We start from the raw sequence: 11,184 nt of genomic DNA, 5'->3' as shown, positions 1-11,184 counted from the left end.
ATTTTGGGTAAAGTGAAGTGCCCCATGTTGACTTAAGGACCCAGATCTAACAAGTCATCTATATGCTCTCTGTGGAAGCGAGAACAAGCTCTTCAAGAAGATGGTCCCAGTGGGGCCTTTAGCTGGCTCAGAAGTTACTGATCAAGTGAGAGATAAGACTCCAGTGAAAGTTGGAATGACAGTTTTCTTGTGGTATTAGGGAGTGAGCAACAAACACGCCTACCCTTATGATGGAATTGTGAATCAGGAGAAATCTGCCGATGTAGGGAATGGCAAGTGTAGAAGTGGTCCTACCTACCGCCATGGTTGCTGGCACTGCTCCATCTTCTACGCTAAGCCCAGACTTGACCTCAGAATCCTTCTCAATCCAGCATTCCAGGCAGCTACTACCAGTGGGCTGGAGTTGGCATGAAAGATGAAAAACCTATGTTGCCATCCCTATTGGTGTTGGATATTGCTTTCCTGGGGGCGTGCAAGGCCCTGAATGTTCATTCCCCAATGTTGTGCTGCAACTCTGAGGATGCCAGGGTCTCACCCCACTCAGGCAGAACACAAAAAGGAGGAAGAATGGCGTCCTGTGTTGGCGGCTTCCTTAGAGGAGGTTGCCTGAGAAGCAGTGTCCCAGGTTTCATGGTCTTCAAGGAAAGTACAAATACCCCTCCTACCAGTAGGTGGCACTGCAGGCCAACACGCCACTGCTGGCCATAGTTAATGGTTTTCTTCCCTGGTTACTTTTCTCTCCTTCCGTGCTACTTGGTGCCGTGCTGGACTCCCGCAAGTAGCTTAGCCAAAAAGGACTTTAGGTGCTGCCAAGCATAACTGTGTGATGAGCTGACAGCTCTTACCAGCAACCACTGTGACTGCATGTATGGACACACTCATATGACTGTGTGCAACAGGATTAAAACTGCATGTATGCATGCTTTTGTGGGTGTACGTAATGGGGCACGTATCTCTGCTGAAGACTGAGTGTGTGTGTGTGTGTACAGGTTGATTATCTCTGTTAACTAAGGGTCCTGGGCCCCACATACTGATGGCCAGCCCTGCTTCCTGGGACTAGTTCTGGCTCTCCCTATCATCTCATGGGCATTTGCACATATGCAGTGTGGGGCTCTCTGAGGCCCTTATCTATCTCTCCAGCTTCTAGCCTCTGGCCAACAAGGTCTTGGCTCCTAACCCTCTGCCTCCCCCCCCTCCCTTATCCCTGCAGCCTTGGGGACAAAGTGGTAGAATCACCTTGGGCTGCACCTGCCTCACCATCTACATTTATTTCTTCCCTCCCCTTGACGTCAAAGTCCTGAGTCCAGCATTTACAGTTGGGCAGACTGTGCACTGAACAAAGGCAGGTGGAGCGATTCACACCATGAGTGGTACCTCCCAGGCATCTATAAAAGCTGCCAACTGCACCCAGCTGCCTCGGTCATCTCATGGCCATGGCTAGGAAAGCTGCCTTCTTCCCTGCCCTCCTGGCCCAGCCCAGCCTAGGCTGGGATTCCTTCCTCTGCTTGGGTGTTCTAGTCTGGCCCAGAAGTGACTTACCCTTGGCCTTGATCAGGAAGTATTTCCCTGATGGGCCATCCCCAAGAGGCCTTTGGGTTCAATTTATGAAAATGAAATACAGCTGGCAACTTTTCAATTACTGTAAGACAAACCAAAACTCTGCAGATGGGGTCGCTGATTCCCACACTCCTGGCCTGCAGGTGTACGCCTTCACGGGCCAACTGCTAAGATGGCTCTGCTACGGAATTAGGGTAGAAGCCTCAAGTCTAGGTTTATAGCTGCACCAGCTAGAAAATCGTGAGGTTGCCATAGACTGGACACCTGTGCCAGGTCACAAGCTCTGATGCCTCCAAGGGCTGGGTGGGAAACATCAATGAGCAAAGAGGATTAGGCAAGGACTGTAGCAAAATGCGGAACACATATGCTGTAGTCTGACACGGTTGCTGCCGTGTGGGAATGTGGTCCGCTGGTGCCAGATATTCCTCCCCATTTCCCAAGAGGAGCTAGAAATCTGGACTTTTAAATCTTGGCAACTGAATTCTGAATTTAGGAAACACTGTGCATGCCAGATAAACCACATCTTACAGGCCAAATCCGGCCTTTGAATTTCCAGTGTGCACCCTCTGACCCAGGCCCAGTGAATGGGGTTTTTCAGAATTGAGTAACTGGGTCTGAGAATATTACACTCAGACTCACAGAGCTTTGGATCTTTAAGAAAACTTAAAGATAACCTAGTTCATTCCTTGTGTGTTTTAAACTGTGTACATACAAACTTTTTATTAACAGCACACACATCCTTAAGTTCTAGTTTCTACCTAAAAGCATCTCTGTACCCTCAATTTAGCACAAGATTTAAAATGAAGTCTCGACACATAGTAGGCTTGTATCTACCTGTCAGAAGCCCTATTTTTTTTTTTTTTTTTTTGCGGTACGCGGGCCTCTCACTGTTGTGGCCTCTCCCGTCGTGGAGCACAGGTTCCGGACGCGCAGGATCAGCGGCCATGGCTCACGGGCCCAGCCGCTCTGCGGCATGTGGGATCTTCCCGGACCGGGCACGAACCCGTGTCCCCTGCATCGGCAGGCGGACACTCAACCACTGCGCCACCAGGGAAGCCCCAGAAGCCCTATTTTACACCATTTGGTTTATGATAGGTCTACTTCTGTCTTTTGTAAACATGGGCTGCCCTCGTCTTCCTTATAACCTAACTTCTCTGGGTTGCTTTCCATGGTAAACCCATAGGTGCCTCCTTAAACAGTTGGGGCCTGTGTTTCTTCATCTGTGGGACTTCCCTTGCCTGGGGGTGAGACTGCTCACACTTTTCCCAGCTGGGTCCCTCTGTGGTCTGCCCTCAACCTCCAAAGGCCCCAGCTCAGTCTGGCTCTGCGGCATTTACCAACTCACACAATACAGGGTGCTACGTGCTGGTCAGTGTGGATCCCTCTCACTACTCATTCTTGTCCCGTACCTAATGTTACGACCTGGCCTTCTGCTTCTCAAAAGCCATTCAAATAAATAGAAGACTTTTTAAAATAAACTTGGGTTGCCTTCTTGTCCCCCCTCACAGTTGTATTCATAAACTGGCTTAGGGTCCCTTTAAGAAATGCCAATGGGAAGAGTGGATATATGTATATGTATAACTGATACACTTTGCTGTACACCTGAAACTAACACTACATTGTAAATCAACTATACTCCAATAAAAATTTTTTTAAAAAAAAAAGAAAGAAATGCCACTGGGGACGCAAGGAGTGAGCAGGCCTGGGATTGGTTCCATCCGTGGGTGCCAGTGTCTCTCCGTAGACCCTCCCCACCCACAGGAAGGCCACCCTGAGGTGAGATTCTGTGATGGACAGCAGCCTGAGCCCATCAGAAGGCAAGCTTCCTCCAGCAGTGCTCTTGGCGTGGACTCAACGTCCCCATCTGGAACTACCAAGGCGGAGGGGCAGGGGGATGCAGTGGGAGGAAGAAGAGGCACTGAGAAAGCATGTGAGCTGGAGGACGAAGGGGCTGACTCAGACTCCAGCCTCAGCCCTCACATCGTCCTTCCTCCTGCACCTCAGCCCCCTCCACAACAAACCCAACCTAGGGCCAACACCTCTCTTCCATCCTGTCCATCACCCTCATTTCTCCCACGCTTCCCTTCACCTCCATCCGCTGAGGCCCCGTCAAGGCTCATCTCACACACAACTTCCTCAACTAGGCTCCCTCAAAACTGTATCATGAGGGACAGATCACTTCCTCCCTTGAACAATATTGAGGTCTGCGGTTCTTTCTCCCATAGCCCAACAGAGTATTAGTTATGGGAGCCAGACTAAGTGGCTGTGAATCAACCTGCCTATAACTGAATGATTGAATTCGGAGCTGATAGGACTGGGCCAGTTGTCTGCAGCCAATGTCGTTTCTGAACTGGTTGTAAAGTATTTTGAATATCTCTCTAAAAAGTAAACCAAAGGCATGGGAGTCTTACAGTGGATTAGTTATCTGTTGCTATGTAACAACTTAGTCCAACACTTAATTGCTCAAAACAACAAACATTTATTATCTCACAGTCTTACAGGGCAGGAATCCAGAAGCAGCTTAGCTGGGTGGTTCTTGCTCAGAGTGTCTCATGAGGTTGTCATCAAGCTGTCAGCAGGGCTGCAGTCATCTGAAGACTTGACTGGGGATGGAGGATCTGCTTCCAAGATGGTGCACTCGCATGGCTATTGGCATGTGGCCTCAGTTCCTTGCCACAGGATGGCCTGAGTGTCCTCCCAACATAGCTGTCGGCTTCCCCCAGAGTAATCCAAGAGAGAGCAAGGCAAACTTGCTTTAAAAAACTGTCTTTTGTGGTACATATATACAATGGAATATTACTCAGCCATAAAAAAGAATGAAATTGTGCCATTTGCAGAGACGTCGATGGACTTAGAACCCTCATACAGAGTGAAGTCGGAAAGAGAAAAGCAAATATTGTATATTAAATGCATATTTGTGGAATCTAGAAAAATGGTATTGATGATCTCATTTGCAAAACAGAAATAGAGACTCAGACATACAGAACAAACGTATGGATACCAAGGGGAAAAGGTGGGGCTGGTGGGATGAATTGGGAGATTGGGATTGACATATATACACTACTATGTATAAAATAGATAACTAATGAGAACCTGCTGTAGAGCACAGGGAACTCTACTCAGTGCTCTGTGGTGACCTAAATAGGAAGGAAATCCAAAAAAAGAGGAGATATATGTATATGTATGGCTGATTTACTTTGCTGTACAGCAGAAACTGATGGCAGTATAAAGCAACTATATACTCCAATTTAAAAAAATTAAGTTTTGGGGGCTTCCCTGGTGGCGCAGTGGTTGAGAGTCCGCCTGCCAATGCAGGGGACGCGGGTTCGTGCCCCGGTCTGGGAAGATCCCACATGCCGCGGAGCGGCTGGGCCCATGAGCCATGGCCGCTGAGCCTGCGCGTCCGGAGCCTGTGCTCCGCAACGGGAGAGGACACAACAGTGAGAGGCCCGAGTACCGCAAAAAAAATAAAAATAAAAAAAAAATAAAAATAAATAAAGTTTTGAAAAGGCAAAAAAACAAAACCCAAAAAGTCTTTTATGACCTAGCCTCAGAAGTGACATGTTATCATGTCTACCGTATTCTACTGATCACAAAGGGCAACCTGATCCAGTGTGAGAGGGGATGACACGAGGGTAGGAAATGCCAGAGAGTGGAGATAGTCAGGGGCTGTCTTGGAGGCTGGCTCCCACGTATTATTATACCCCCATCAGCCTGGTATAACTAGGGGCCTCTACATTTATCTTAATCATTTCCTTTCCACTCGTTAAGACTAGACCCAAGTGCAAAAAATAAAATAAAATTTTAAAAAATACTTAAAAAAAAGACTAGACCAAAAAGTGCCTCCTTGATTCTCCAACCTGAAGTTCCCCACTTCCCACCCAAGTCACCAGGGATAAGGAGAAATGTGACGCCTCGTCTTATTCCTTCCTGATACCCCCCATCCAGCATACTCTTTCAGGAGCCCTTGGGTCACCCACTTGGACACGTCATGGAAACTTTGTGTTCTGAGACGTCTTGTTCTCACTGTGAAGTTTTTACAATGTCCGTAAGGCCGGTGGTTACACTGGTTTGTAGCCAATGGACCATGTTTAAGGTGAGGGGAAGGGCAGAGGTGGAGGGAGGGGAGGAGAGAGGGGTGGTGGCCTAAAACCCTTTCCTACCCGGACCTTGGATGAACAGACTCAACCCTCTGGTGCCAGAACTAAATCTTCTATTTTCTGACATGATCTTGGACCAGATTTGGGAGCAAAACCCCCATAATATGGTAGAGATGTGGCTGTGGCTTAGAACAGAAAAAGAAGGAGCAATGGGACGGAGAAATAGAGGAAAAAAGTCCTTCTCCTCCTCTGTGCACCCCCTTTTCCACTTGCAAAGCTCTTCCAAGACCTGAGAACTACGTGCTTTCTTTCTTTGTCTTTTTTTTTTTCTTTTTTTTTTTTTAGAATACTTTAAATTTATTTTATTTTATTTTTGGCTTGTTGGGTCTTCGTTTCTGTGCGAGGGCTTTCTCTAGCTGTGGCAAGCGGGGGCCATTCTTCATTGCGGAGCGCAGGCCTCTCACTATCGCGGCCTCTCTTGTTGTGGAGCACAGGCTCCAGAACCGCAGGCTCAGTAGTTGTGGCTCACGGGCCTAGTTGCTCTGCGGCATGTGGGATCTTCCCAGACCAGGGCTCGAACCCATGTCTCCTTCATTGGCAGGCAGATTCTCAACCACTGCGCCACCAGGGAAGCCCTTTTTTTTTTTTTCTTATTGATGGTCAGTTTTACTTGCCCATGAGTCATTTTAAAAAAAAACCATTTTTTATAAACAGGTCACTCAAGAAATAAAACTACAAATTCATGTCTTAACAGTGAACAGAATAGACTCTGTTTTAAACACTTAATCCAAACCAATTCATTTCATCTTCACGATAACGCTATGAAGCAGTTACGACTATTATCCTCATTTTACAGATGAGGAAACTGAGGCTCAGAGAGGTAAGGTAACTCACTCAAGGTCCATAGCTAGTTAATTGCAGAGCTTAATTTAAACTCAAGCTGTCTGGCTCCAGACTGTGTATCTTAAGTGCTACACTATACTGACTTTCTCATGTACATTTTAAGATTAAACACACATAAGAAAATTTGAGCTTACATTGTTTTTTGTTTGTTTGTTGTTTGTTTGTTTTTGTCCGTGCCTCGAGGCTTGTATGTGGGATCTTAGTTCCCTGACCAGGGATTGAACCCAGGTCCTCGGCAGTGAGAGCACGGAGTCCTAACCACTGGACCGCCAGGGAATTCCCAGAGCTTACATCGCTAGTTTGAGATATGCCACCCTGAATCGCAGAGGAAGTACAAATAATTTTCTGCCATTTGGGTTACTCCAGGGGAAAAGTTTGGTCTTTAATGGGTACCGCTGTAAGAAGCCGAGCCATCTTTCCCAAGATAAAGCTATTGGTTCCCCTTGCCCCATTGTTTCTGGATCTGGGCAGGAGAAGCATGGGTGAGCTATTTCCAACCACATCAAGTAAAAAGTGAAAACGCAGTCTTAAGAGATGGGAAGCAACTTGTCTGAGGACACATATTAGTAAATGCAAAAAGGAAATTTAATGCCAGGCTGTTGTTCCAAATTCAGTGCTATTCTCTCTGAAACACAATAATTTCACCCAACTTTACCCGAATCTTCATTCTTTCATTTGTCTGACAAAGTCCCCCTTAGAAGCCCTGTGAAGATCCAGGTGGCTTAAAGCTCACCCCTGTGTCAGGATACTGCAGCCACAGCCCAGGCATGAGAACTTGTCAACTGCTTGCTGGGCTGGGTGACCTTGCAAAGCACGTACCCTCTGCAGCTACCAGGAGGGTACATCACTGTACCTGCCTTCGAGAGGACTGGCTGCAAGGAGTGTCATTAACCCCTTCAGCTGCTGTCTCTGTGGGTCTGCGTATAGTTTGCATTCCCTAGGCTGCTCTGGGTCAGTGACTGGGGCTATTTCTTCCCTACATGAGGCTCCTCTAATGCACAGTTTTTACCCTGTGCCTGACCAAGACTTTCTCAGAGCTGCATTGCAGTCTGGGGCTCTTCCTACCCAATCCTCCTGCTTGCTCCCTCCCCTTCACAGGTGTCGGACTATCACGGTCAGAAGGCTCTTCCTGCTTCCTCCTGTTCTTTCCCTCTATCCTTACAAGCCATTTCCTCAACAAATCTCTTGCACCTCTAATTCACCTTAGCATCTGTCTTCTAGAAGACCTAAATGACACACCCTCTCCGGGCCGTAAGCCCTACACCCATCTGCCCCTCAGGATAGCTTGTCTGATGGTCTTACAAGTCTCCATCATTACTGAGTGGCGGAATAGAAGTGTGATTTCCATGTCACCGCTAGGGGGCATGGTGGAATCCAATTACAGCCGTAGCCAGAGGTGAGGGACAGCTGCTTTCCAAGCCTGGGGCTCCCACCCAACCCATGCCCGGCCTCGACCCCATCATCACTTCCCAGCCTCCAATCCTCTGTCTGGGAGGGAGGTTCAGAGTAGAGAAAAGGGCCTCGGGGCTTTGGACTGGGGTAAGAGACCTCAGTTCTAATCCTGTCCCTGCCGCTAAGTTCCCTTCTCTGGGCTTCAGTTTTCCCCATCTGTACAGTGGGACTTTGGCTTGGCTGGCCTGGGTGGGGAAAGGGGGATTTAAGGGCTCTGGGTTTAAGAAATGCCTTGGCAGCTGGTGAGGACTAAGCTATTTCTTCTGCTTGTTAAGACCAGACCAAAGGGTACAGGTGGGAAGTTCTACCCGGCAGCATTAGAGCCGAGGCCAGAACTAGAGCCATGTCCTGATTATGGTCTGACACCACAGGTTGCAGAGTGCTGTGCCTGGGCTCCTGAGAGCCCACCCCAGGGAGGACAGCTCTTTGAGGAGCCACAGTCAGGGGAGGTAAGCAGACAGCAGCGGTATGGGGAGGGAAACACAGAGGTACAAGGAGGCAGTACCAGTGCCCAAGGGAGGTTGGACAGGCTTCCTAGAGAGAGAGACTTTTGTGCTGGGCTTTGGAGGCTGAGTAGGAGTTTTCCAGATAGAAAAGGGAAAGACTTTCAAAATAGACAGAATACAAAGACTCAAAGACATGAACCTATGTTATGTGTCCTAAAGCATAAGAGAAATGGCAGGACTGGGGTGGAGGTCAGGGAAGTAGTGAGTGAGCTGTACCCAGACCATGAAGGACCTCCATCAAGGCTGAGGATTTTACAGCCTTTCTATTGCCCTTAGACAGTGGATGCTAGTCTTAGTTCCATTTTACAGATGAGGAAACTGAGACCTCCAGAGATGGTGAGGGGCACGAGAAGGCACAGGGCAGTGTCAGGCCCTAGTCAGGCTTGGGAGCCACAGGCCAAGTCGCCCTCTCCTTATTTGGTGGGCAGTACCAAGGACCAGGCTCTCCCCCACCCCACCCCCTCATGGCCATCTGACTCCAGGGAGCACGGTGTCCCCAGTCCCTCCCCTCCCTCCACTACCAGTGTCCTTGTCCTGCTGACATCATGTACACAAGGAAGAGAAATCTGTGGAGATTCCAGAAAGGCCAGAGTGTGGGAACCAGGACAGATGCCGCTGGCACCACCCCAGCAGCGGAACCTCTGGAAGCTGCCAAGGGGGCTCTGGGATGTGTCTGAGGTCTCCGGATTCCTCTGTTGCAGGCCACCCCCCAGGGCCTGAGAAAGCTAGGAAGGCCCTAATCACCCAGCTGGACGTTCTGGCCCCAGGCAGCCTCTGTGGATCTTTGTGCTGCCTGCACACAGGCATGGGGAATATATGAGCATCAAGACAGCTGGGCCAGCCCAGCCTGTCTGCTTTCAGGGGTCCTGAGCTGGGGCCACTGGACCCCTGTAGATGGAGCAAGACCTCCATGAATTCTGCAGCCTGGGGATGGTGAAGGGAACCAAAGCAATACTGTGCACCACTTCCCCTGAACAAGGAGCTGTGGATTGTGTGTGTGTGTGTGTGTGTGTGTATGTGTGTGTGTGTGTGTGTGTGCTGTACGCAGACAAACAGACACAGACAGATGGTCCCAGCTCCCACCCCCAGTGGCCCCAGGGGTGGATGTGCACCACCTGTTCCGCACATGTGGCTCTCAGCAGCTGCACATTCCGTCAGTGACCAGCTGTGGTGGCAGCTGGGGAGGTGGGGAGTGAGCACGGATGGGTCCCAGGGGAGCAGGGGAGGAGGGCAAGGGGAGGACAGGAAGGGCCTGGGGGGAGCAGGGGTCAGGAAGCACGGGAGGCAAGGAGGCTCAGTTTGTTCTCAGGACAGAACACTGAGCAGGAATGTGGTGATGGGGGTACCTGACATCTGGGCTGGAGGCTCTGTCCGTGTGGGCCTTGGCAAAGAGAGCCTGGGGGACATCCAAGGCAGGCCTGGCACACCCGGTTAGATCTTGGCGTATAGGTGGGCCAAACTGAGTGTAAGGAGACAGACGGTGCAGTTGGATGAGTCTGAAGCTCAGAGAAAAAGTCTGCATTAGAGATAAAAACTGGGGAGTCATTGGCTTATAGGAGGTAAAGGCATGGGAGTAGATGAGTCACCTAGGAAGAAAACACATGGAGACAGAGGCTGAGTCCAAATGCTAACATTACCAAGTGCTCTTTCTCAACACCAGGCACGGGACTTCCCTGGTGGCACAGTCGTTAAGAATCCGCCTGCCAATTCAGGGGACACGGGTTCGAGCCCTGGTCCGGGAAGATCCCACGTGCTGCGGAACAACTAAGCCCGTGCGCCACAACTACTGAGCCTGAGCTCTAGAGCCCAGAAGCCACAACCACTGAGCCTGCGTGCCACAACAACTGAAGCCCGCGTGCCTAGAGCCTGTGCTCTGCGACAAGAGAAGCCACAGCAATGAGAAGAGTAGCCCCTGCTCGCCGCAATTAGAGAAAGCCCGCACATGGCAACGAAGACCCAATGCAGCCAAAAATAAATATAATAAAATAAATAAATAAACTAAACTTTCAAAAAATAAAAACATAAAAACACCAGGCACTGTGCTATGCATCTTACCTCATCTAATCCTCACAACAAGCTTACGGAGTAGCTTTGTTATCATCCCATTTTACAGATGAGAAAACCAAGGCACAGGAAGTCCTTTCTTATCCTGGCTCACCTCTTGCCTCACTGTGTGGCCCTAAGGATGTTTTGCTCCTCTCTGGGTCTCAATGTCCACAGACACAAGGAGAGGGGCAAGGGCCTAGAGAGGGAGAGCTGAGTGGCACCCAGGTGCTCCAGCCACTCCCCCCAGGCCCTGGGCCAGGATTCTGCCTATTGTAACTCTGCTGTTTTCCCTGGGATTGGGCACCACCTCCTCCACAGAGAAGGTAGAGGCCTTCAGGAGCCCCCCAGCTCCCCCCCCAGCTCCCCCCCATCACTAGTCACTCGCCAATATTTACCAAACACCTACTACATGCCAAACACTGCTAGGCATGGGGAGATGATGGGGAGCGAACAGCTTGGGTTTTGCCTTTATGTCCCAGAGACAGACATAAATTATTGCACAATTAATAACTACCAACAGCTGCCCGGAGCATCTCTGTGACAACCATCCTCTCCCCTGGGACCCCCAATACCTCCATCACTCAGCAGTTAGGTGCTCAGTGTCTGGCCCAGCAAAGGGC

Source organism: Phocoena phocoena, chromosome 1 (genome assembly GCF_963924675.1).
Source record: "Phocoena phocoena chromosome 1, mPhoPho1.1, whole genome shotgun sequence".
In the NCBI taxonomy this organism is placed as follows: domain Eukaryota; kingdom Metazoa; phylum Chordata; class Mammalia; order Artiodactyla; family Phocoenidae; genus Phocoena; species Phocoena phocoena.
The sequence above is the reverse complement of the archived record's forward strand: the minus strand, read 5'-3'. Positions refer to the sequence as shown.